Source organism: Crotalus tigris, unplaced genomic scaffold (assembly GCF_016545835.1).
Source record: "Crotalus tigris isolate CLP2741 ecotype Arizona unplaced genomic scaffold, ASM1654583v1 scf7180000017833.3397121, whole genome shotgun sequence".
Lineage (NCBI taxonomy): Eukaryota > Metazoa > Chordata > Lepidosauria > Squamata > Viperidae > Crotalus > Crotalus tigris.
In genome coordinates this window covers 2,525,714-2,552,362 of record NW_024096661.1, presented here as the reverse complement: position 1 = coordinate 2,552,362, position 26,649 = coordinate 2,525,714, and the positions used below count along the sequence as shown (strand labels likewise).

Genomic DNA, 26,649 nt, shown 5'->3' with positions numbered 1-26,649 from the left:
AAAAAAAAAGTGCCTATCTATAGCTACCCTAATAAAGCACATAAAAAACAGAATTTTGCTCATAACACTGTGTCTGCCATCATGTTTTTCTCACCTTGCAGACACCTCTGTCAGCACCCCTGATCTTATGAAAATTCAGTAGTTGTCTCCATGTGCTTTTAAACTGTAAAGGCCAAAATAATATTTTTTAAGTAAAAATAGGACTTCCTTGAAATTCAATTCTCTTCCTAAAATTACATTCTATATGAGGATGCATATGTCCCCCTACATCATTTTATAATGCTGTCGCACTTAACAATCTTGAACTGCCATCAATGTCCCCGATGCAATACTTGAATAGTATTTAATGTAAGCCTTTGTATATGTTTAGAACTTCCAGAGAGATAAATTATCAGTACTGACAGGGCAAGCTACTATAAATAAACAGAGAGCAAACCCACTCCTAATCTGGTACCTAAACATCTGCAAGCAACAAACAAGTTCAGAGAGCGCTAAGGATTCCACAAAGAAATAAATTACACCATACAGTATATATTAAAGTAATAAAATGCTGCACCATGTGGAAGTGTCGGGTGCACCATGGTAAGCCCAAATAGCCACACAGCTTTGAAAGTTGAAATGGTTTCCAAGTGCCATCTGAGGTCCTGGTTATCACCTATTAAAGACCTAGGAGCCCTGGTAGTGCAGTGGTTAGAATGCAGTATTGCAAGAAAACTCTGCCCACAGCCTGGAGTTTGATTCTGATGGGGCTCAAGGTTGATTTAGCCTTCGATCTATAGGGATTGTACAAAAGGTTATTCTTCTTGTTAGCCTAATTATCACCATTTTGCTTCTGTAAACTGTGCTTGCGTTAGGGACGCCATTTTGTGAAGGCAGGAAGAACACGTACACAGACCCAGAGATAAGGAAAAGAGCGGGAAAGGAATGAAATGTGATTGGCTGATATTATGCGTACTGACATGGTGAACTTTATGATTGGTTATTGCCTGCCTATTATAAAGAAGTGCCTAACTGACCAGTATGTGGCACTTCTAAACGCAGCTGGCAGTGTTTCAGATAGTGTTCCACCCAGCAACTTCACTTGGCCAAATAAAGTTCTGTTTCTCTTGGAAGTCTCTGCTTGAGTCTCCTGATTTGCCCTCTTGGAACCCCAAGTTCTTTGGGTAGCTGTTGACCTTAAAAATCCTTCTGAGGCTGGTAAAATAAGAAGCCAGATTGTTGGAAGCAATATGTTTTCATTGCAAACTGCCCAGAGAGTGCTGTAAAGCACTATGGGGCAGTATATAATCCAAGTGCTATTGCTACATGTCTGAGGGCCAATTATTTCCACTTCCTGCCCATAAACTGGCAAAGTTAGCATACTCCAGGTATTTCTCTGGTGTTATCTATCAAGGCTGGGAACCACACCTTCACTGTTGTGCACCTTCCATCCAGCTTCAAATGTTTCAGACTCTGTTAGTTTAGGACCAGGATGTTAACTGATCCAGATATATAGGGGTAGTGAGTTTTCCATTTGGACAATTTAATACAAGTCTAAATTAAATTATCAGCAAGATGGATTCTGTAATTAATGAAAGTGAAGGAATTAGGAGTGGAGTCAGCATTCAAAAAAATCTCATATCATTTTATTAAAAAATGGCTTAAAAGAAACACATTTAAAACTTAGGTGAGCAAAAATAGATTTGAAGATAGAATACCTGATGAAAATTTAGGAGCTACAATAAAAGCATCTGGACTGGATATTCAGCAGTCGGAAAGTAGGGAGAAATCAGTCCAGCTCTTAAGCTTTTCTATGCAGAACTTAGTCTTGTAGAATTCAATTACAGCTTCTCCCAGGAAAGTATGTTTAAGATTGCAGTCCCGTGTGCATCTGCGTCAATATTGATTTTCTAATCCCAGGCGGCCTTTGTGTACTATTGTTACAATGCAATCCCAAGCAAGCTTCTTCAGAAGTAATTCTTACTGAACTCTACACAGTGCTCTCTAGTAAAGGAGAAAAAACACCCTAGTGAGAAGATTGATCCTGGTGATGGCCTCCATACAGTTTTATTGGTACTTTTAAGGAAGACGTTTGCCACTGTATTCCTCTGGAATGTTTTTGTTTTCAAATGTTGCAATCTAGTGAACAATCCTGAAATTGTCAGGTGGCCCCCATCCAGGTACCTAGCCACCATGGACACATCCATATAATCCAGAATTCTATGTGCCCAGAAACCCCCCCCCCAAAAAAGGCCAGGAGAATGGCAAAATGCTAGCCCCGTTTTATTATATAGTTGGTTCTGGACTGGGTAAAAAGGATTTAATAGAAATATCCTCATGGAGCACAAGCCTTTTAAAATTAAACATTAATTGTAAAATCAATGTTTAAGTTCAAGTCAAATTAAATGTTACGAAATCTAAGGAAGGCTGCTTGCAAGTGTATTTATTTATTTATATAACTAACTAAATCAATAAATACACTTAAAAATTAAATTAAATGTTACGAAATCTAAGGAAAGCTGCTTGCAAGTGTATGTATACATACATATGTATGTATGTATGTATTTGTTTGTTTGTTTATTCGATTTATGTTCTGCCTTTATTCTGCACAGCTCAAGGCAGGATGGATGATGATCTAGCTAATTTTTCCTCACAACTAAAATATTACAAGTGTCTAGTTAAAGAGAGGTGAGAAACAGAAGTTGGATGTCTTCTATTATTCCTTCTTGAACCCTTGAACAAGTATTCATGCTCCCTGAATACTTGGATTGAATCAGCTTTTAACATTTCACTATATTTCACATTCTTTCATCTGTGATTGTATTATAATTTGCATCACTTTATCTTTCGTTTTCAGTATGTGTCCATTATACTAGACCGTGTGTCCATTATACTAGACCATTCAAAGTGACCACGGCGCTGTAAAAAGTGATTTATGACCATTTTTCCCACTAAACAACCACTGAAGCATCCCCAAGGTCATGTGATCAAAATTCAGAAGCTTAGCAACTGCCTCGTATTTATGACGGTTGCAGTGTCCTGGGGCCACGCGATCACCTTTTGTGACTTTCTGGCAAGCAAAGTCAATGGGGAAGCCAGATTCACATAACAACCATGTTACTGACTTAACAGCTACAATGGTTCACTTAACAACAGTGGCAAGAAAGGTTGTAAAAGGGTGCAAAACTCATTTAACAAATGTCTCCCTTAGCAACAGAAATGTTCGGCTCAGCTATGGTCGTAAATTGAGGACTACCTGTAATCTATCAGTTATAAAGTCCTCAGTCATAAAGTCAGCTATGCAGAGGGCTGATGGCTGAGTCCTGTTGACTGAGTCCTAGAAGTGACTGACTGGCCCTAAGTCATCCAGTGACTCTCCTAGCAAGGAATCAACCTGAACCTGGGTCTCTGGTTTATTCTAACATACTTTATCCTCTGTGCCACACTACCTCTGCAGTTCCAAGGAGTAAGAACTAATAAAAGCCAGATTTACAATGACAACAAAAATTTAAAAATACAGGTTGGATTGCAATCTTGTGAACAGGACTTCAAGCTGTGAAGCTGTTCTTGATCAGAACTTCTGGAAGCTCTCAACGGCGCACACGGTTTCATTATAGTTATATTAGTTTTTGGAATGGCTAAAAGGATCTCGCCAGTTATTCATGAGAAATGAGATCAGTCTATTGGCAACACCATTCATTAATTTGATTTCTTTCGAAATGCTCTGAGTGGACATGATATGGTAGCCGGATCTGCATTTTAGATGCCTGTAATTATATTGATAGGATATGAAGGGGGGAGGGAAATAATGAGCTGGCTGTTGCCGCAGTGCAGGGAGATGAGATAATGGAACAGCACTAGGCAGCCCTCTTCTGCAAGGGGATTGCAAAAAAAAAAAAAGGACAGTTTTTTTCATTGCCAGTTTCAGCATGATGGCTACAACCTTTTCCTAGTAACTGTGAAAAAAACAAAATCCTGATCAAAGAAGATAGCAAGGAGGCACTTCACCCACACACTTGCAAGTAAATAGGTAAACCCCAGTTAGAAAGTACTTGAGTTAACATGCGAGTGCCAGTCATGAAGAACTGGTGCATAACTACCTCTTCTTGTTGTTATTGTGCTGCCCTTCCCCTTAAGCCATGTCCTCATTTGTCCCTGACTACAGATCAGGGCTGTCAAACTCAATTTCACTGAGGGCCGCATCAGCATTATGGTGCCCTCAGGGGGGCTGGGTGGGTGTGGCCCACTGGGTGGGCGTGGCTGCAGTGGGTGTGGCCACCTCAACATTGTTTGGAGGGACGCCTGTGGGGGCTAGGCAGGGTTGGGGGAGATCCAGGGGGTCTCTGGTGGGTGGGGCAGTGGGCAGGAAGCTCATCCTGCAGGGGAGGAGAGGAGAGGCAGGGTGGGGGTGCCATTGCCATGGGGCAAGACAAGGTGAGGCAGGGGCTAGGGTGGCTGCTGCCTGACACCATCAGCCTCTGCAAACAGAGGCCGGGGGGGCAGGCCCCTTGACTGGTGTACTCTGGGGCTCCACAGCCCACTGCAAATACCAAGTCAACCCTCCAGCAGCAGGTGAAGGAGAGAGGTGATGCACACCGCTGGAGGCCCCTATTCCATCCCATCTGTTTTTGCTTGCAGTTGGAGAACAGGTCACTGCTGGTCTCCTCCTCGGCCCCCTCGCAGATCTTGCCCTTGGACCGTCCATGGAGCCTGTTCCCCCTATGCACCTGACGCACCTTGGCCCCACTTTGGGCCGCAGCTGCCAGAAGCTCGCACAGGTCCATTAGGCTACCGCCACTGCCCAGACCACAGGCCCACCCAGCACAAAGGAAGCAAAGAGGCCAGCTAGGAAGCTTGAGCAGAGATGGTATAGCATGCCCAGAAAGCAAAAGGCTGCTCAGGCCCAGCAGAAATGAGGGGGAGGCACGCAATCCTGGCTCAGACTGGGAAGCCATTTTAGATGCCATAATTACAGGCATCTAAAATGCAGATCCAGCTTTCCCTGCTCAGGGTGGCCTTTTGCCTGCTGGCCCTGGGCATGCTCTACCACCTCTACTCGGGGCTTCCTAGCTGACCGTTTTGCCTCCTTCATGCTGGCCAGGCCTGCAGCTCTGGGAAGTGACCTTATGGACCTGCACAAGAGACTGGTGGCCGCCACTGTGATGGGTACCAAGATGCGTGAGGGAAATGCACTCCACCCATGGGCCAAGGAGAAGACCCACGAGGGGGCTGAGGATATGACCAGTGGCGACCTGCTCCCAAACCAAAAAGAGATGGGATGGCATCATGTGCTCTCCTGACTCTGTGTGCCACCACAGTGCTCTGCTGGAGGGCCAGTCCGGTATTCACAGCGTGCTATGCCATTGGTCCCCACACGCTCACCACCTCTTGTGTGTGCACCTAGGGGGCCAGAGGGCAGGGTGGGGCCAGGGCCAGGGTGGCAGGAGCCAGTCCCTCGCCATTTTCAGAGCATCTCTGCAGGCCAAATTTCAGCCAATTGTGGGCCAGATCTGGTCCGCGGGCCTTGTGTTTGACATGTCTGGTATAGGGTCTCCTGCTTGAGCAGGAAATTGGACTAGATCACCTATCGCATCCCTTCCAACTCTGTTATTCTGCTAATATGCTGATCTGTAAACTGCTTAGAGAGTGCTATAAAGTGCTATAAAGTACTATATAAGTAGTATATAAGTGCTATTGCTATTAAGATCTCTAAAATCTGTTGGCCTTGTCATTCATTGGTATGGAGGGGCTGGGAACAGGGGCAAGATAAGTATTGGTAATGGGAACAGTAAAGTTTACCTTGTCAGAATCTTCTGCTGACTGGAACATAGAGAAGACCTTACAGCATGCCAACAAAAGAAACCTATAGCACTGATTGAAGCTGCTCAAATGAAAGCTTTGTGGGTTTACCACAAAAATCAACTGGCCACAATAAAAGCAGAGATCAATTACTGATTTTTTTTCTTCCACCTCTTTCCCCTTCTCCCCTATAGTATACAACTGTAGGAGTGGATGGCTTTCTATAAGCGATTCTGAACTCTGCCATCTACATTGACCCCATTCCATGGCACAGTTTCTCCCTCTCCCAATCTCAGTTCTTATCTTTTGAGTTGCCTTCACACACTGGGCAATGCGAGAAGGGAGGAACTTCTGCAGTAAGTGGGAGAAGCCATATTTCTTCTTTGGAGGGTGTGCATTAGGCTAGTCAATGATGCAAATGGTGGGGCCCAGGAATTACAGGGTGGGACAGGCATTTTGGATACTATAACTGGGCACAAGAAGAGGTGAAGAGTGATGTTTACATAAAACCACAATGCCATAATGATGATGTATCTGATAATAACATCTCATAAATATAGTGAGTTACATTACAATCTTCTTAAACTTGTTTAATTATTTGCCCATGCACAGGTAATAGAATAACAGAGCTGGAAAGGAATTTGGAGGTCTTTTAGTACAACCTTCAGACAAGAAACCCCATAACATTTCAGACAAATGGTTGTCCAATCTCTTCTTAAAATCCCCCAGTGTTGGAGCACCCACAACTTCTGGAGGCAAGCCATTCCATTTATTAATTGTTCTGTCAGGAAATTTCTCCTTAGTTTTAGGTAGATTCTCTCCTTGATTAGTTTCCATCCGCTGATTCTTGTTCTGCTTTCAGGTGCTTTGTAGAATAAGCTGATCCCCTCTTTTTGTGGCAGCCCCTTAGATATTGCTCCTTCTTTTTACTAGACTAGACATACCCAATTCCTGCAACTGTTCTTTATATGTCTTAGCCTCCAGTTTCCTAATTATCTTGGTTACTCTTCTCTGCACTCTTTCTAGAGTCTCAATATCTTCTTTATATTGTGATGACCAAAACTGGATGCAATATTCCAAATATGGTCTTACCAGGCTTTATAAAGTGGTACTAACACTTCGACATGTGGAAAGCCATGGAGGGAATATGCAGGAACCTGTGTTTATTTTTTAAATGAAGTGATGCTTATAGTTTACACTACAATTCCCACGTGTTTCTGCTCCCGATATGAAACTGTGCCACCAATTTTCAGAAATATGATTAGCAGGTGGCAGTAATGGGGGAGGGATGAATGCATAGAAAGAATTTCAATAGCCAGAGAAAATGGCTTGTAATACCCCACTTTGGCTGAATTCACATTCTGCTCTAAATTATTACCTACAGTTTGTAAGTCACAATGGTAGGGTTCACACAACAGATCAAATCAGAGCTAAACAACCCATTTGGTGGCTAATACAATATGTGAATAGAATGAACGTTTTTCTCTCTCTCAATTATACACAGGATTTGTATTCATTTATTTGGAATCTTTAAAGAGGACATAACAAATTCTTAACATAGTATCAAAAGATTGTCTTTGTAGCCAGGTTCCGTAAGCATGGCCTGACAGAACTAGTATCTTTCCAAGAATGGCAATTCTTCCCGATTAGTTTGCAGAATCTGAGATGGATGTGTGAATGATGAATTATAAATAATGTAATCTCTGCTTGGTGGGATTCTTTGCTGGTGTTGTTTCTTCTTGCCCACCCTCCTCAAAATACATAAATCGAAGCAGTGAATTTCTGAATCTGGTTTCTCACTATGTATCTTCTCTGAAATCCATTACAGCTTTATAAATAGCACCTGCTTGTTTGTTTTCTCTCTCATCCTTCTTCTTTCATTCCAAATCCTGTACAGTAAAAGAAAAAAGAAAAGCTATGGATGGTATAGAACAGTGGTTCTCAACCTTTTTAATGCCACGACCCCCAACCAGTCGTAAGTTGAGGACTACTCAACCGGTTGTAAGTCAAGGACTACTCAACTGGTGCAGCACCGTTTGCAGAATGGGACTTTTGGCAGGCTCAGCAGGGCAGAGACAGCCTGGACAATTCCTATTGGCTTTTGAAAGCCAATAGAATTAGACTTATTCAAGAGAGTCTATTCTATTGGCTTTCAAAAGCCAATAGAATAAAAGGGAGTAGCACAGCTAAGGAAAAGGGGGAAAAAATGGCGGACTGCGTTGTTTGGCGACCCCCATGAAATGGTCGTTCAACCCCAAATGGGGTCCCGACCCACAGGTTGAGAACCACTGGTATAGAATATTTAGTGTGATTGGGATGCTTTCCCATGTATCAACTTTTAGACATTAATTATGGTACTAATAATAATTAAAATACTAAATGCAATTTATGTAACATTTTTCTAAAGAGTATCTTGCATTTTAAGATATTAAGTTCACACAACATTTTTAGGACCACACAAACCATATTTTGGGCTAGAACAATGTGAGACCCCAGACACTGCTTGCTCGTTCATAGTGTAACATGTTCATAGCATAACCCACCATTATCATTTGTTAACTGTGATTGTATGAAACTAGCAACCATAGTTTATTACCAGAGATGATTTAACAAAATCATGGCTTTCCAAGTCAGTAGTTTGGATGAAGGCCCCTCTTCCTGGCTTGACTGTGAACTGGCTAAGTATCTCAGCTGCTGTGTATATTTATTTTGGAGGCTTTTTTATTGTTTTTAATGTTTTTATTGTTTTAATTGTAGTATATTTTTTTAGTTGTAAACTGCTCAGAGACATTGACTGAGATGGGTGGCTGTAGAAATTGAATGCATAAATAAATAAATAAATGAGAGATGCAGCTTAATTTTTCAGACTTTAGGAAGAAAACGAAAATAGCAAGAACTTGAGAAAAATATAATTAAAATCTAAATAACATTTGGCTGTTTTTAACTGAATCTTCCAATAAGCTAAAATACCTCATTCTCTCCCTTGGTCAGACTGAAGGCACAGATTGAGAGAGATGTCTAACCTAGAGATTATATATAGTCCTCAATTTATAGCTATTTGTTTAGTGACCACTGAAAGTTACAACAGCACTGGAAAAAATGATTTTAAATCAGTCCTCATACTTACAACCCTCACAGCACCCCCATGGTCACATGATCAACATTCAGTTGCTTGGCAACCAGCCTGTATTTACGATGGTTGCAGAGTCCCAAAATATGATCACCATTTGGGACTTTCCCAGCTGGCTTCCAACAAACAAAATCATTTGAGGAAGTCAGATTTGCTTAATGACCACACAATTCACTTAACAAGAGCAATAATTCACTTAACAACCGTATCAAAAAAAAATTGTCAAATTTGGAGCGACTCATCTGAGAACCACACCACTTAGCAATGGACATTTTGGTCACCAATGTACTCATAAGTCAAAGACTACCTGTACTGCCTCAGACTTTTTTTCATCTCACACATACCTTACCTGTAAATAGTTAGATAATATTATTCCATATTAACTCAACACAATTGCCGCCCCAGTGACCAAAAGGACTCCAATTTTTGAATATTGTCAAATACCTTTTGGGGCTGAAGAGTCATTCCTTTCTTTTAAATGCATCCAGACATATACTTCTCCATATCTTGTGATATTAATACATACATGAACTGGCAGCTAAATTTTATAATTTCTGCATATACAAGAGGGAAAGCACTCAACAGTATTATGTTAGACCAGGTTCTTCTTTTCACTTACAGGCAAAGAAAGAAAGAAGCAAGGAAGGGACTTTGTGTCTCTTTGTATTTTATCTGGTCTACTAATAACTGTATCAGCAGGTTTATAAGCTGATGTTCTTTTAATTGTTTCGCCCCCTCCTCTCATATGCATAAACTAATGGGCACACTACTTCTTGTCTTTTTTTTTAAAACTGCTAATGGTTTCTCCAGTAATATAAAATGAATGATGGCACAGTCTGAGATAAACAACAAAAAAAAAATCAATATGCATCCAGAGACCCCAACTGTAAGAGCAGGAAAAAGCTGCCTCTGCAAGACAAGGGAAAACACAATTATTCTACTGCACTGCCAAGCTTAAGATGCTGAAATATCAACTAACAGTTTCCATGACTTGGAAAATGAAGTTACAATGAGACAATTCTGCTGTTTTTCATGTCCTGCTTCAGGTCATGGTGGAAAATAGAATGCTTGAAATTAAGCCATTGGATTAATCCAGCAGGACTGTTCTGATGTTTTGATTACAAATCTCACTGGTACGTGTATATCTGGATTCTTCACAATTTTACAAGGAGAATGCTATTCTTAAACACACATACCCTTTTTTTTACCGCTTAATCTCCCCTAATGCAAGTTAACTATAACAGCAGCTACTTGGTACATTGCGGGTGCATAACATTTTATAGAAGCCATTGCAACTAAGCCTTGAGGTTCATCGATTTACAGTGATAAAGTCTCCTGCCTTAAACAGAGAGTTGGACTAGAAGACCACCAAGGTCCCTTCCCATCTTATGATTTAATGTTCTACGAACAGATCATTCACAGGAGGACAGACAAAAAATGAACTCAGTGATGGAAATGGAAAAGAGAAGAGTCATTTAAAGAGGATACAGAGAACCTGTGTTTGTGCACCCAAAGCCTCAAGCTCTCTGCATGAAATTGGAGGAATTTATATTTCAGAAATGTTTTTTTAATTAAGATTGCTTCAGAACTTGGGTAATTCATTGACCTAACTAGTTCTAATCCATAAGAAAACACAATCTGACGCCCTATGGAGAATATTGAATTTTTTTATAATAAAATTTAGCACTTCAGACACACCCACAGACACACATACACAACACACAGAGAGGCACATGTAAAATAATGAGACACGCTCTGCAACTATAATTTATGTTCTGTGAAACTAGTTTCCTAGGAAACCTCTCTTCTACCTCTAACACCCGCCATCCTTTTTTCCACCATAGCCAAGAATCATTCTTCTCTTCCTCCTGACTTTAAAACTCCAACTCAACAAAATACTTCCTTGTTTGTTTTTTGCCTTTCAGTGTAAACCTCCTTAAAGAACTTTCCTTTTTCTACCTACTTCCTATAGTGCACCTTGTAGATTTTGGTGAGTGACTGATGCACATCACACAGCTGTTTGTACACCATCATCCTTCCAAGGACTCAGAGTGGTTTACAATACAATATTGTTTAAATGTAAACAATAGCGAGGTATTTTATAAATGAGAGCTGCTTCAAAGGAGACATGCCTCCAAGCTTCCATTTCTTTTAGCACCCAATTCCTCTTTAGGCTGAATTCCAGCAGGAGACCAGGAGAGCAGTCCTTTCAGTATCAGTATTGATAATGATATCAATATCAATACACATAGATTTTTATAATTAAAAAACACACACATCCTGAACTGGATCCAGAAGTCTATTGGCAGTCAAGGATGCAACCAGAATGATGATGTCCTGCTACTAATTTGACTCTTAGCAGCCCGGCTACTGTGTTCTGAACCAACTGCTGTTACAAGAACAGCTATGGGTACACTAATCTAAGAATGAAGCAATGATCCCATAAATCACAGCAAATCTTGGAGCATGACCATGCTGATCACCTATGACCAACATTCAGGATTTTAATTCAGGTTGTTTGACCCAGCCTTCAAGAAATATATCAGAACAGCAGCATCTCTAGCTCAGCAGGGGTAGGTTTCCTCCAGGGATTCCATTGAGATATTGAACAGCATGGATGTAAAGAGCAGAGGGAATGACCTTGAAGGACTAGAGCACAGGTCGGCAACCTGCGGCTCCGGAGCCGCATGTGGTTCTTTGAGCCTTCCCATGCGGCTCCCAGCCTCTTGTGCGTGTGTGTGTGTGTAACAAGCCAAAAAGCTTACTGGGTGGGGCTCCTGCCTTGGTTGCGTCTCTGCAGGAAGCAGGAAGGGCAGGAGAGAGCTAGCTAGCCCAGCTATGCTGATTCAGGAATTCTGGGAGTTGAAGTCCATGAGTCATAAAAGAGCCCAGGTTGCCTACCCCTGAGCTTGTTGGAGAACAGCTTGGAGCCAGCTTGAGAGAGAGGGAAAGAGAGAGGGGAAGAGGGAGAGAGAGAGGAAAGAGAGAGAGAGAAGGAGAGGAGAGACAGAGAGAGACAGAGAGAGAAACCCTTTTGACATCTAAAATGAAGATAACACTGCATATATCCTTTTTTACATTATACACACACACATACACACACACACACACACACACACACACACACATCTATAATAAAGGTAAAAAAGGATATATGCAGTGTTATCTTCATTTTAGATATCAAAAGGGTTTTGTGGCTCCCAGTGTTTGTTTTCGGTGGAAAACGGATCCAAGTGGCTCTTTGAGTGTTTTGGGTCGCCTACCCCTGAACTAGAGAAAGAGCCACTACTAAGATAACAGTCAGAGAAGCAAGGTTTGAGCTGGCTCAAGACATTTATTTGAGAAATTGTTTCAGACAACCCCCTCCCTAGTTCACATGAAGATAAAATGAAGGGTGGGTAAACACATTTGGATTTGCAAGATTCCATGACCATAACTGTTACAATTAAAGCAGTCCTGACCTACATGGGATAGGTTTCTTAGCTTGGTCTATCTTGTTAGGCTGACCAAATATGAACACAGTGGCTCATGTAGTTAGGACCTCCTCATGGGTTGGAGGTTAGCAAGCCCATGTTCAAGACCCAAGTGCTGCCATGGGGTAGATAAGCTCCCATCCTTCACTCCAGCTTCTGCTAGGGACATGAATGCCCAACTGGGCATCCCTCAGCAACTGTGATGTCACCAGCTATTCCTTTCAACCTGGAAGTACCTTGGTGCTTCTGACATGTGCAATACTAGGTTGACTTAGAGCAGAGGTTTCCAACCTGTTGAGCACCAGGGACCAGTTCCGTGGAGAAAAGTTTTTCCATGGACCGGAGAGTGTGTGGGTTTGTGTGCTGCCTGCATCCCAGGGATGGGGCTTTGCTTGTTTGTGTGGACCAGTTGCTGGCATGCAGCAGAGCAGTACCGGTCTACAGACCAGGGGTTGGGGACCTCTAACTTAGAGGGTTGAGTCATGTAGTGCCTCATAATGGAATAATCAAGATCTTGGTTAATTCCCCCCCCCCCTGTATTCCCCCTTCAGGAATGCTGACTGGAATCACCCAATTAGGAGATCATGTGACTGCTGCAAAACACTGTTTCCATCCCCATCTTTCACAGGCGGTCCAAAGAGATATCATGGCAAATGGTATTAAATGTCACTGAGAGATCTAACAGGACAAGTGCATTGCTATAGTCCAGGCCCTAACCCAAGTCACAAACCAGTGATCAATGCTATTTCTGCCCAAGCCTGAATCTGGACCATCAGCTTCCTCTGGAATTCTCCCTGGAAGAAGCCCTTCTCCAACAGCTTTTCCCAAAAAAATGGTTGGAGGCAGAGGTGAGAGATTCAGTGAAAGTTATCCAATACTGTATTAAGAGACGGCTTGCTGCATTTAATAGGAGAAATATTTCAGCCTTTTTGAAGGCAGACCACCCTACTCCTGCCCTGATAGAGACATGGAACACCTCTCAGCGTTGCACACATGTTTCCTAGCATCTCCCCTACCCCCAAAAAGAACCCAAGCAGAGATACATCCAGCCCATAGGTGGCAGAACTCCTGCCACAGAAAACTTTACCTCCATCTCTACAAAGGAATCCCAGTTTGTCTCACAAGACATAACTTGTGTTATGTCCTATAAGATGCTGTATAAATAGCATCTAAGTCAGAGGGAATGTGAGCAATGTTATCTGCAAACAAGCTTGTAAGCAATTGCCAGCAAAAAAAAATCTTTACCATCATTATCCAAAATGGATAAGAGTATTGTGAAATAATAAAAGCAGAGAAGATATTCCTTAGTTCCAACAATCTCTGCAATAAACCCAGAAGGAGCATTCATACTGCCTGATTTTATTTGAATATACAGTTCAACAGCTCTTCTTCAAATCTCAACCTCTTATTGTTTTGCAGAACTTGAAACTCTGATTCGCTAACCAATTCTGACTGCATGCAATCGTCAAAAAGTGGTTATTCCAGAGGTTCTCTAACTCTGCAAAATTATGACATCCTAAAATACTAAACTGCCTTCTACCCCCACACCCCACCCCAGTTAAGACAATGATTTTATTAGGATTAGAACTGGGCAAGAAATAAATACAAGTAGATCTTGATTAATGCAGTTAATGAATTGCCATGAAATGGTCACATTATTCAAATTCACACTTCCACAAAGTGTGGAAAATATAATAACTAGTTTGAGCTTGATAAAAGTTGGCAATGAAAAATGTTAAATAAATTTGTACAGATATATTAAGGAAATATTACAGTGAAGTATAAAAAGAATATAGTTGAAATTTAAATTTTTGGTAAAGAAAGTCACAGAGTAGTTATAGAAAGCAAAATAAAAATAAAAATATTTAACCATAGATTCCAACATCTTATAATATATTAACATTGTTATAATTATGTTCTTGTCATTAAAATACATCTCATTTTTGCTCTAATGCAATATCAAGCCTATTTTTAAAAAAATTTTGTAGTTTTACTTGGACAGGTTCTTCCTCCCTTTTTCACAATGAAGATTAGTAGTGTCTAAGACCTCAACTGCAACAGTGCTTGAAGTAGCCTCAATTATACATGCTCCAGCCTCATATTAACTGAATTGTGGGGCACATTAAATGCGAACTGGTATCAATTTACAATTCACATCAAATCACCTATCATATTGTTCGAACTTGCACTAATTGTGAATATACTACCTACACCCTACTTACTTTTAGTAATTACATTTCAATCTATACATAAATAAAACAGCAACAGAATTGTACAATTTTACAAAACCAAATGCTTGCATTGGAAATAAATGAGCAAAACAACGCTCAATAAACCATAGAACTATATTTTAACAGCAAACACAAGTAAGCACATGATGCTTACTTTTGCATAATTTCTAACATTTGGATTTCTTTTTGAAGACAGTCGCCCCGATTTCTCCCAGAAAGGGAAAACAAAGGCGTTTTAAGGTATCTTTAAAAGCTCTTAAAATGCTGCTGCTTGCAAAACAGACAAGTTGTAAGTTGCTTTTGGTGCATTGTCTCTTTGCTGCACTAGGCTTTCCATCACAATCCATCTTCTCCTCCCCCAACACACACACACACACACACACTTGCAATGCCTTCCTCACTGCGAGAGAATCCCTCCACAGTAATTCTCTTTGCAGAGTAAGCAGTAGGTCAGCTCGGCAAAGCTTCGCACAGAAGCCTTATGAGCTCTAGGCTTGATTCTGCCTCCTTTGAAAAGCAAATGTGGCATGTTAAAAAAGCAATGAGAACAGTCAGGCTTCATAAAAGGGTCTGAAAATGTCTTCTGTTGCATTCGGTATAGCTTTACTTCAAGCTCACAAGCCAACTCAGAAAGAACTTAAAAGGATTTTGGTGATTCTCCATTAATAGTTTCATGACCTCTTGATGCTATCTTTTTATATATAATAATTTTTATTGAAGTTTTAAATGCAAAGATAAAAATAAATACAAACTAAGAAAAATATAAAAAGGAAAAAGGAAATGTGCAGAGAAAAAGAAAAATATGTATTTAAATGACTCCCTTCATCAAGGCCTGTACAATTTCAATAATTTATCACTTTCCCTGACATTTCAACAAAAGAACTTCTCTTTCATGTCTTAGCTATAAACAAAATACAAAGCCTTGTCATTCAGTCCTAATAAAAAAAGTCATTAAAAGTTACTTAAAATGTATATATTTTAAGTTTACTTAAATAAATGCACAGGTATAGAATAGATCAGTGATGGCGAACCTTTTAGAGACCGAGTGCCCAAACTGCAACCCAAAACCCACTTATGCATCGTCGGGTGCTGGGTGGGTGTGGCCCATTGGGTGGGCGTGGCCAATTGGGTGGGCATGGCTGTGGTGGTAACGGCAGACTGGGTCGGACTAAAAAGTTCAATCAATCAATTCCAACTTTGCAAGATCTTTTTTTCCCGCGAGAAGTTTAAATTGACTGGTTGATTGAACCTTTTTTTTTTACACGGCGGCCGAGGCCTAAAGTGAAAAGATTTTATAAAACCCAGATGAAGGCCTAGGACTGGGCAATGGCGCGCGTGCCCACAGAGAGGCCTCTGAGTGCCGCTTCTGGCACCTGTGCCATAGGTTCACCACCACTGGAATAGATGGTACCTGGTTCAATAGTAGAAACTGCAAGAGGGATCTTGGAGTCCTAGTGGACAACCCTTTCAGTATGAGCCAGCTGTGTGCAGCAGTAGCCAAAAAAAGCCAATAGAATCCTTGACTAGAGGAATAGAATCAAGATCATGTGAGGTGTTAATACCACTTTATAATGCCTTGGTAAGACCACACTTATAATATTGCATCCAGTTTGGGTTGTCACAATATAAAAAAGATGTTGAGACTTTCAGAAAGAGTGCAGAGAAGAGTAACAAAGATGATTAGGAGACTGGAAGCTAAAACATGTGAAGAATGGTTGCAGGAATTGGGTATGTCTAGTCTAGTAACAAGAACTTGAGTCACTTGATAGCTAAGGGGTTGTCACAAAAAAGATGTGGTCAACCTATTCTTCAAAGCACCCTAAGGCAGGACAAGAAGCAATAGGTGGAAACCAATCAAGGAGAGAACCAACCTAGAATTAAGGAGAAATTTCCTGACATTTAGAACAATTAATCAGTGGAACATCATGCCTCCAGAAGTTGTGGGTGCTCCAACACTGGAGGTTTTAAAGAAGAAATTAGACATGTATTTGTCTGAAATGGTATAGGGCAGGGGTAGGCAACCTTGGCTTTTTTATGACTCGTGGACTTCAACTCCCAGAATTCCTGAGCCAGCTGGTTCCAGGACTAAAGAAGGACTACAACCTGAGTCTCCCTCTCCAATACCTTCACCAATACAGTTTACGGTAATAGTTTCCTGTTTCTTTTGTATGTGGAAATACTATTATAGCAAATAGCTATTTTATACTAATCATTATAGATTTCTCCAAAGGTTTTTAACGATGTTTATGCCTTAGGGTGGGTTGTTTGATCTTGGATTAGTGCTTTGTGTTTATTCATCCTTGGTATGTGTAAATCATGGTTTATAATGGTTGTATCCACCCAACTGTGATTGCTGTTGTTGGCTTAATTCAAGTCCCACCAAGCTGATGACTTGGGCTAGTTTCACTCTCTTAGGCAAACCCCTCACAAGTTGTTGTTGTGGGGAAAATAGGAGGAGGAAAGTGTGTTGGATATGTTCGTTGCTTTGAGTTATTTATAAAAACAATAAAGGCAGAATATAAATAAATAAAAATAAATATGTCTAATTAGTGCAGCAAATGATCCCAGATCCAGATCCTACCCAGAAGCTGATATACCTTTAAGAATCTGTTCTTAAGTCTGTGCACACAAAACCATCAGGTTTGTGCTCCTAAAGGACAATTGATAAATGATTGTGGGGGAGGGGAACCACACTTGATGTGTGCCACTGGCCTGCCTCATTACATAAGTGAATTCCGTATGTTCATTGTCTATTGACATTGTCTCTTCAATGTCCATTGAAAATATATTCATTCATCTAGTATCTTTTCCTGCCCTCATTCATGCATTTGTGAGACCTCATTTGAGTTGCCCAGCCAGTGGCGCCACTCTATAGAAATGTAAGCTTTTTGAAGAATATGAATGGTCTGCTAAAGATGCTAAAATTTTTGCAAGTGGTAAAAGTGGAACAAAAGAGGAACAGGTCCCAAATTAACTCCAGTTAACTTCCAGTCTAGACTTAAAAGAAAAAGCTGGTCTTTCGGTCTTTCCATTTTTGTTCAGTCTCTGGAAAAGAAATGGGGGGGGGAGGTCATTCAGGGCTGTAAAATGTTAATCCTTGGGTAGGATAGAAACTGAAGTCAAGAATGGATGCCCTTCAGCCATCCAGACAGTGCCATCTGAAGCCTTCTAAGTAGAATCGCACAACCAAGCCTGAACAAGGGAATTTCAGTCAGAACTTGGCCCCGTTGAAAGCAGTGGTTGGAAAGGCCCCCCGAGGCAACATCAGTGCTGCAGCAATTGAGGTAAACAGATTTTTTTCCATTCCTAATTTTCCTTCAATTAAATAGAGAACTCGCTTGTGCAGACTCTTGTTTAGGCCCAGTCATGATTCGTTTAAAACTTCTGCCAAGATATTTTAGTCATCTTCTGGCAAGGATTTGAGAACCACAAATGTTACATAGCTGCTGGATGAATCATTGCTTTAGATTATCTAATTCCTAGACCAGTGTTGGCTTGCTTCCTTCACTTTGAAAAAATTCAAAGGGCCAGCACTGAAAGTGTTAGGAGAAGGGGATTCCTACATGAAGAATTAGAAGTTCTCCATGATGCATCTGGAATTAGGAAAAGCTAAGGGTAGACTCATGGGATGTGCACCAAAACATTTCCATGTCACAGATCTGTATCTGAAAAAGTGGATCCTAATTTATTCTCTAGGTTTTATAACATCTTGAGCCCAGGGCAACAGCTGAACAAAGACTAAGCATTGTCTAACCCAAGGGTGTCAAACTGGCAGCCGTGGGCCAAATGCGTCACAAGCAGACCACGCCCACCCCAGCTCCACAAAGGCGAAAAACATCGCGATATGTCACAATACGTCATGTGACACGATCAAGTTTGACACTCATGATTTAACCTCTCCAAAACCTCTCATTGTGCAAAATGTAATTAATCCCATTTCAGTGGTGGGATTCAAATATGTGAACAACCGTTTCTCTGTGTGGATGCCACTTCTGGAAGTCCATTCTGGGCCTGGGCAACAAAAAAATTAGCTACCGGTTCTGCCGAAGTGGTGCAAACCAGCTGAATCCCACCACTGTCCCATTTCATTTCTACATCTGTTCGGAGTTTTTTTTTTAATTAGTAGTAAAGTTCATATTTGTTTCTAGAGACATTTTTCCTAATATAAATATCTCTTTATGCAGGTTTCCAAATAGAATTATGCATTAGGGTGGAGCAATTTTCCCCCATAATACATTTTTGTGTCTTGTGTTCAACAATAAAATATTTCAGTAATGTGCCTTTTGACAAACATCCTGAACCATAGTCAAAACAATTATCCTCCTTATCAGTCTCAACATGTTCAAAGTCTGAGAGGCGTAAGATTGTACCAACCACACAACACTAATCATAAAGTAAGATATTCAAAATTGTCTCAATGCCATCATAAGCCCTCAATGTGCATGAGATGTTTAAATGCCACATAGCTTTCAATGAAGTATCCCTGGTCCTCGTAACAGCAGAGTTACAGTGTGCTCAACTCTGTGAATACTGATACTTTGAACTTCTCTATAATTAACTTATACCTAGATTAATGATTGGCTAAAGCCCAAGTTCACAACAATCACTACTTTTCATGGACAAACAGTTCCACATATTATTTCTGTGTCTATTTGCAATATTTATATTGCATTCCAAAGATTCAGAGTGGCTAACAATCATAAAATATACTACAGTTTCCCTACCTTTATGCAGTGATGAGATTCAAACATGTGTGGATGCTGTTTCTGGAAGTCAATTCTGGGCCTGGGCAACAAAAAGTTAGTTACCGGTTCTGCCGAACTGGTGCGAACTGGCTGAATCCCATCACTGCCTTTATGCATTTGCAATATGCTGTGTTTAGTAAAGTACAACCAAAATCCTTGAGGGAGATGGGTAGTCTAGAACAGGGGTTGAAAAAGTTTCACCTTTCTTTGATATTCTTTGGTATCCGTGTCATGGATGCTCCTATTACTATGATAATTTCTTTGCTTTCCTCCTGTAACTTTATTGGTACCTCCCAGCCAGGGGGACTCATTGCTGGGTACCATAGCTTCCATATCTTTAAGTCGATCCATCACGTTTTATGATGGGGAAAACTGGAGTAGGTCACCATATTTTTCTCCTGGCCAGAGGCATGTTGGTCAGTATAATAGGGTTATACTGTTCACTATCTCACACAATGAGGTACGATGGGGGGGAGGTAAGGCAAACAAATCTTGGTTAAACCATTGTGTGAAGCCAGGTATTCTACACAGATCTCTATAAGTGTTCTGTGTTGTCTTTTATTTTGTTTGTTCCTAATGTACTTTTTGATTTATATATTTTGTGTATATTGAGTATTTTTGATTTTTTAACACTTTTGTACAGTTTTCTACAGTTCTACATATTTCTCAACTTGTCTTACTATTAAAATGTTATATTCTGACCATCCTTACACAGATTTATTTCAAAGCTCAGCCTATATTCAGCTGGACACTGTACAGAGAGATTTAGTTTAAATCGTATTAGTCATATTCTGTGTAATTTTCACAGCTTTGCATTCTTCTGCATCTCAGAAATAAAGTGCATTGTGGAGTCAACAATGATGAATGCATAAATTATGCTTTGTGGCATTTTACTTTCATGTTTGTGGCTTTTTGGAAGCCACAAAATAAAATAAAATAAAATAATTGTTCCTAGCTACTATAGGATTAACTTGTTGACTTCTTTCAAGATGCAAAAAAGTAGGTTAGTTAATTAACTTTCACTTCATTTCATTCATTTTAGGACATGGCAGAAGAAATGTAATGTAAAAGATGTGCTTTGAGAGAAAGAAAGTTGGAGGATTTTTCACAAAAGACAACATGCTTTAAAATATCCTCAGCAAAGACCTGGCATAAAAGATCATACACTCGTGATTCTGTTGCATTTTGATAACATACAGAGCAGGATGAAACAAACAGGATACCTTAGAACCAGCAAGGAATAACACAACTGTCAAATGTCATTTTTGAATTAGCAAAAAGTTGCAATATTAAAGAAAATGAGAGAATAGACAAACTTCATGATTCGCATTTGTTTTTTTGTTCTTAATAATACAGTTCTTAAATTGGCTAAATGATCCTACTTACTAATCATTTTCTCTCTAAATTATCTAACTATCAAGAGAAGATAAAGGAGATCAGCGCCTCTATTTGCTATTGTTACCAACTGTTGTCCAGCCCCATGATTCTGGGTCTGACTGAATTCACTCTCTTCCGGCCTCCTCTCTTTTAAAATCACTGAGTTAAGTTGTTTACTTCTGTAGTGCACAGCAATGAAAACAATGCCATGCTGGAATACCACTACAACTCAGCAGCCATTTTTGAAGGGCTCTAAAGGCTCTACTATAGCATTGGGAGAAGCCTGCGTAAAAACTATTAATCAATACTATACCAATTAGATCAAAGAAAGTCTCACTTGCTTACTGTACAGTAAAGCTTCCTCACAATTGTGGATCAGCATGGACCACTCTTCTGTATTAAAACCAGACCTTCAGTTCTGGAAGTAACCCAATGTAACTTGTGTCACCTGTGAGCCAGCTAAGAATATGATTTGAAAAAAGCAGAGAAGGGAGGGAGGGAGGGAGGGAGGGAGGGAGGGAGGGAAGAAGGAAGGAAGGAAGGAAGGAAGGAAGGAAGGAAGGAAGGAAGGAAGGAAGGAAGGAAGGAAGGAAGGAAGGAAGGGACAAAGAGATTCTTCCATCTATTTCTTAACTTAACTGGCAAGAACAAAAAGACATAAGAGGAAGCCCACAAATACAATATTTACAATTATTTTACCCAGTTAAAAAAAAAGCTAAGCAATGAATAAGTAAGGACCATAAAGTCAAAGTTAGCATCTTTGAGAATAATTATGCTTAATGTCTTTAAAGATAAAAGTTTGGAATGTTGATTCTTATTTATTGGATATATTAGATAAATAGACAGATAAATGAATATTATATTGAATATATATATATATATATATATATATATATATATATATATATATATATATATATATATATATATTCAATATATTATATATTGAAAGGACTGGAAAGAGAAGAATCAAGCAAAAATAGATGAAGCAAGTATGGAAACATACAAGATGAAATATATAATATAACATACATATTACACACACACACACACACACACGCACACACACATACACACAAGGAAGCACTTGGAACTCCCAGTGGTGATATGATACAAAAAATAACTCAAGAGTTGAGAAACAGACCTATTGATTATTAAATCTAATATTCTCCTTTACCACAAAGGTGTTTTAACTTGAACATAACTACAGGTAGAATATTTTTATTTTTACCCCTTTGTGATATGGTATACTTCCCAAAATACGTTCTGGAAGATGAATCTTTTTTTTTTTTACTTATTTCTTATTAATTTTTTTTCATTGGAAGATGAATCTTATTGAGAATTTTGAACTGGGATAGGGAGTTTTACTTAAAACAAACCCCCTCAAATTTTCAGTGATCCACTCTGGATTCAGAATTTGCCTCCAATTCAAATAAAGGAAACCATCAAATTAGGAAATCAGTATCTTGCCTGAATGGCTTTCTGGGTATCTTTTTGTATTCTTTTTCAAGTTAAGCTGGATGGACAAAAGCTTTTCAAGTACCTGTCCGGTTACTTACTGTAGATAAGCCGAGAGAAGCTCTTCCGGATCCTTTCGGATACACAGGAAAGGTCCTCCCTTTTGTAATTCTCAGGCTGCACAATGGTTGAGTGCTGCTCTTCCAGCATTCAGGAAGATGGTAAACACACATCTCATCTGCTAAGCTTTTAACCGTTAGTTGAATATTATGTTTAATTTGAATTTTGATTTCAGTCGCATTAAGGTCGTTTTAGTTTATATTTTTATATTATCATAAACTGATTTTACTGTTAAGAAACTGAAAGGCAGAATAACTTCTTCAATAATAATGCGAGGTCTCTTGAAAGCCTTTGTATGGTTTTAACGTTTAATCCTTTGGTATAAGATATAAACAATCTGCAAAATGCGACAGAGAGGAATTTGTTTCAAGTTTAGCCTAATTATTTGTAAGGCGTGCTCAAGATGCCTGTCATCATTTCAAATATAAAGGACACCACAATTTGGAAGTTCTCTAAGCATATTGGATTTGACTTACAGCACTCAACACATTTGCATTCTTAGCATTTTATTCATTTTATTTAAAGCTGGAATACATTAAACAAGCAAAAGGGACCACGTTTTTAGAACATAGGGGTAGCACATGGAGGCTAATTCTTACTTAGGCTCTCCTTCTCCCTTCTTTCCCTTTCTCACTTTTGCTAAGTTGTTAAGAGAAATAAAACTGCAAGAGGGAATCCAGCTGCCAAATGTATTCTCCCTTCCCTTAAAACTATATATTTTGATTTATACACCAGAACTGTGTTTAGACATAACCCAGCTAGTTCTACACAGAGCAAATTGATTTATACCAAGAATGCTTAATTAAGGCAGAGAGAGCTTGGGGAAAAACATTCACTTGTCTAGCAAGTTCTTTTTGGTTTTTGGTTTTTTTTTTTTGCCAAGATCACAAAAAGAAAAACATTAATTGCTATTGCTGGATAATTCTCCAATATATTTTTGTGTGTATAAACACCTTGTGTATAAGCCTGTATGTGTGAGTTTCTTCATTAGGCCACTTAGGCATGTTTGTGGGAGAAAATAATGTGCTGCATAACTTTCTATTCTCTGGATTTTCAACTTGTCCTCAATGAGAGCACAAATGAAAGAGATTCACTGGGGCATATTATTCCAGCTTGCAGGCTTATTTTATTGCTTTTCAGTTTTTCTAACCTGCCCTTCATTTTGACATATTCTAGGACTAGTATCCAATTAAAGTAATGCAGTAAAATAATTAGTAAAACCCCTTCAGTGAGAGTAAATTTCTTTTTTTAGATGTTCCTTTGATTTATTTTCACATATTAATTACAATTTTATATTTTATCTATTTTGAATATTATTTGGGGGAGAGAATATAAATGAAGTTATAAATAAACATGAAGTGGGAAATAAATCTATGAAAAAAACAGACACAAGAAAGTCCATTGATTGTGGCAGATAACAAATGTAATGAAGGAAGTAGTAAAGTCCACTGAACTTCATATGGTATATATTATATTATGTTAATGGTGCCAATCATGCTTCCTCAGGGAAAGTATACAGTAGTAGAATTGGGGTTCAATTACAAATAAAAAAGTTCTTTTCTTTATACGTAATACTCTACCTAATTGGTTGACCATACTTGAAAAGTTCTTCACCAGAATAATTCTCAGTTATTTAAACCTCGAAAAGTAAACACCATCATTCTGACTTGGGTTCAAAGATTAATATGCAACCAATTCTTCAGAAATGGATGCAGCATGGTTTTACATAAACAAAGCATTCAGAACTACCTGGCAGTAGCTTGTGGTGTATTTTCAAGGTGAGCAACATACAATTGATCCTAGGAATGCTGGAGAATCTGTGGTTCTCACACTTCATAAAGAGCTCCAGAGCTCTTTGGTACAAATTGTCCTCTGCCCCAAGTTGTCTTCTCTTCTGTAAGACAGATACCTTTGAAAGACCCCTTTGTGGCAGGTACCTTTGAAAGTCCCATTTCTGCAACTGCAGTCATCAAAGTGTAGAAGTCATCTCATCTAATATTTTAGATTCTATACCAGTGTTGGCGAACCTATGGCACGCGTGCCAGAGGCGGCACTCAGAGCCCTCTCTGTAGGTATGTGCACCATGCCCCAGAGATGGCAACTGTCCTTCTTCAACCAGCCGCTCGCCGAGGTCCCACATGGCTGGATGCATCCCAGCACCCATGCGCTCGCTGGCCTCTGTGTTCAGGGGCCGATGGTGTCAGGCAGCAGCCACCCTGGCCCCTGCCTCACCTTGCCTTGTGACAATGGCATCCCTGCCTTGCCTCACCTCACCCCGCAGGACGAGCCTCCTGCCCACCGCCCCACCTGCCAGAGACCTCCTGGATCTTCCCCAACCCTGCCCAGCCCCCACAGGCGTCCCTCCCCACGAGCAACATTGAGGTGAACACGCCCAGCTTGGCCACACCCACCCAATCTGCCATGACTACCACAGCCATGCCTATCCAGTGGCCCATGCCCACCTGGCACCCAGCAATAAATAAGTGGGTTTTGGGTTGCAGTTGGACACTCGGTCTCTAAACGGTTCGCCATCACTGTCCTATACCAACTGTAATCTGTGATTTGATCTAGATTACATTTGTAAGGATATTTTAGAAATGTAATTTCTTTTGGGATGGCCAGTCATAATAGAGGCCCTTCCATAGAGTAGCAAGAACGTCTGATGCTCCTGCTTCTAAACAAATTCCCATCTTCCCTTCATTTTTCCCCTTTTCCTTTTTTTAAAAAGATGAATAAAAATGCTTTTGCTAAATTGTTAAGCTGAAAAAGTCAGACACATCTTTCTAGTACATATTTGTGTATGTATTGAGAAAGCTGTCCACAATACATCATGAATCTTTGGACATGGCCATCAAGGCCAAACCTGCAAATGAAAAGGAATGTACAGGAACGCTGACCCTGAGGTCAGGGAAGAAATGAGCAAACAGTTCAGAGAAAAGGATCTGTGTTGAGAAGGAAGGGAATGTGAGAAAATCAAAATCAAAATAGCCCTGCTTTAATTTTGTAGGATAGGACAGAGAGAAACTTTAACAATCTTTCATGATAGTTATCTTTCTTTATTACAATTATAATATTTTCTGAATTCCTACTGCACCTGTTTCTTGGCGCTTTCCATCCCAAAGAGCTTGGGTAAGACAAAAAAAAAGTGTAAAGGACAAGGAAATCTTGTCAGGAAGCCAAGTGTTGGAAGAAAGGGACTAAACCAGGGGTATCAAACTCAATTTTATTTTTTTATTTTTTTTTATTAAAAGTTTTTTTGAAAAATTTCACACAATATATATCCCCAATCCCTCACCCCTCCCACCCCTCCCCCACTTCCCAGAGCTGATTACAGGGTTACAAATACACAAACATAATCTAAATAACATTACCCAACTATACTATCAATCAAACCCATAACATACTTTAACTCCTCTTCAAAATAAATATTAACAAATTGAAAACAAAAATAATTATATAATTAAACCATAATACTAAAAATAATATAAATTCAACCATATTAAACTATTAATAATAATCTAAAAATGACTCATACGCAAGATAATATTTTTCAGTCTGATATTTCTTTTGAATATAATCAATCCATCTTCTTCAAACCTAAATATATTTTTCTTGTGAATGGTCCTTCAAATAAGCGGAGATTTTTGCCATTTCTGCTAAATTAGATACCTTAAGTATCCATTCTTCCATAGTAGGCAAAGAATCTTTCTTCCAATATTGCCCCACCAGTAGTCTTGCAGCTGTTATAAGATTCAACATCAAATTAATTTCTTTAATATCAAAATCTACAATAACACCCAACAAAAATAATTGTGGCGTAAACTTTATCTTTCTCTTAAAAATCTTTTGAATATTCCACCAAATCTTAATCCAAAAAGCTTTTATATTTCTACAAATCTACCAAATATGGAAATAGGTTGCATCTAAGCTTCCACATCTCCAACATTTAGGCTGTAAATTAGGATACATGCAGGATAACTTTTGAGGATCCAAATGCCACATATAAAACATTTTTTAAAAATTTTCTCTTAAATTTTGAGCTTAAGTAAATTTTACATTTCTAACCCAAATAGAATCCAATAGAATCGGCTCTTGGATATTTTGAGCCCATTTTACCATGCAATTTTTGACTAACTCCGTTTCAGAATCCAATTCTATTAAAACATTATAAATTCTCTTTATATGGCTCGAGTTTGATCTTTAATCTGTTTTACCAAATTCACATCCTCTAAAGTAATACCAACCTTTTGATCTAAACTCCACCTCACTATCAATTGATTATACTGAAACCAAGAGTGTACAATATTTTCTTGCTTCAGCTCAGCTAAAGACTTTAA

General features: G+C 39.4%; 1 long non-coding RNA gene across 1 annotated transcript in view; it reads left to right on the top strand.

The window, feature by feature from the left end:
* Positions 1-20,586, top strand: part of LOC120307859 — a 29,130-nt gene extending 8,544 nt beyond the window's left edge. The window contains exons 2-3 of the long non-coding RNA XR_005556671.1: positions 17,718-17,896; positions 20,400-20,586. This is a non-coding gene — a long non-coding RNA (uncharacterized LOC120307859). The remainder of the gene's footprint in view (positions 1-17,717; positions 17,897-20,399) is intronic.
* The last annotated feature ends 6,063 nt before the right edge of the window (positions 20,587-26,649 follow it).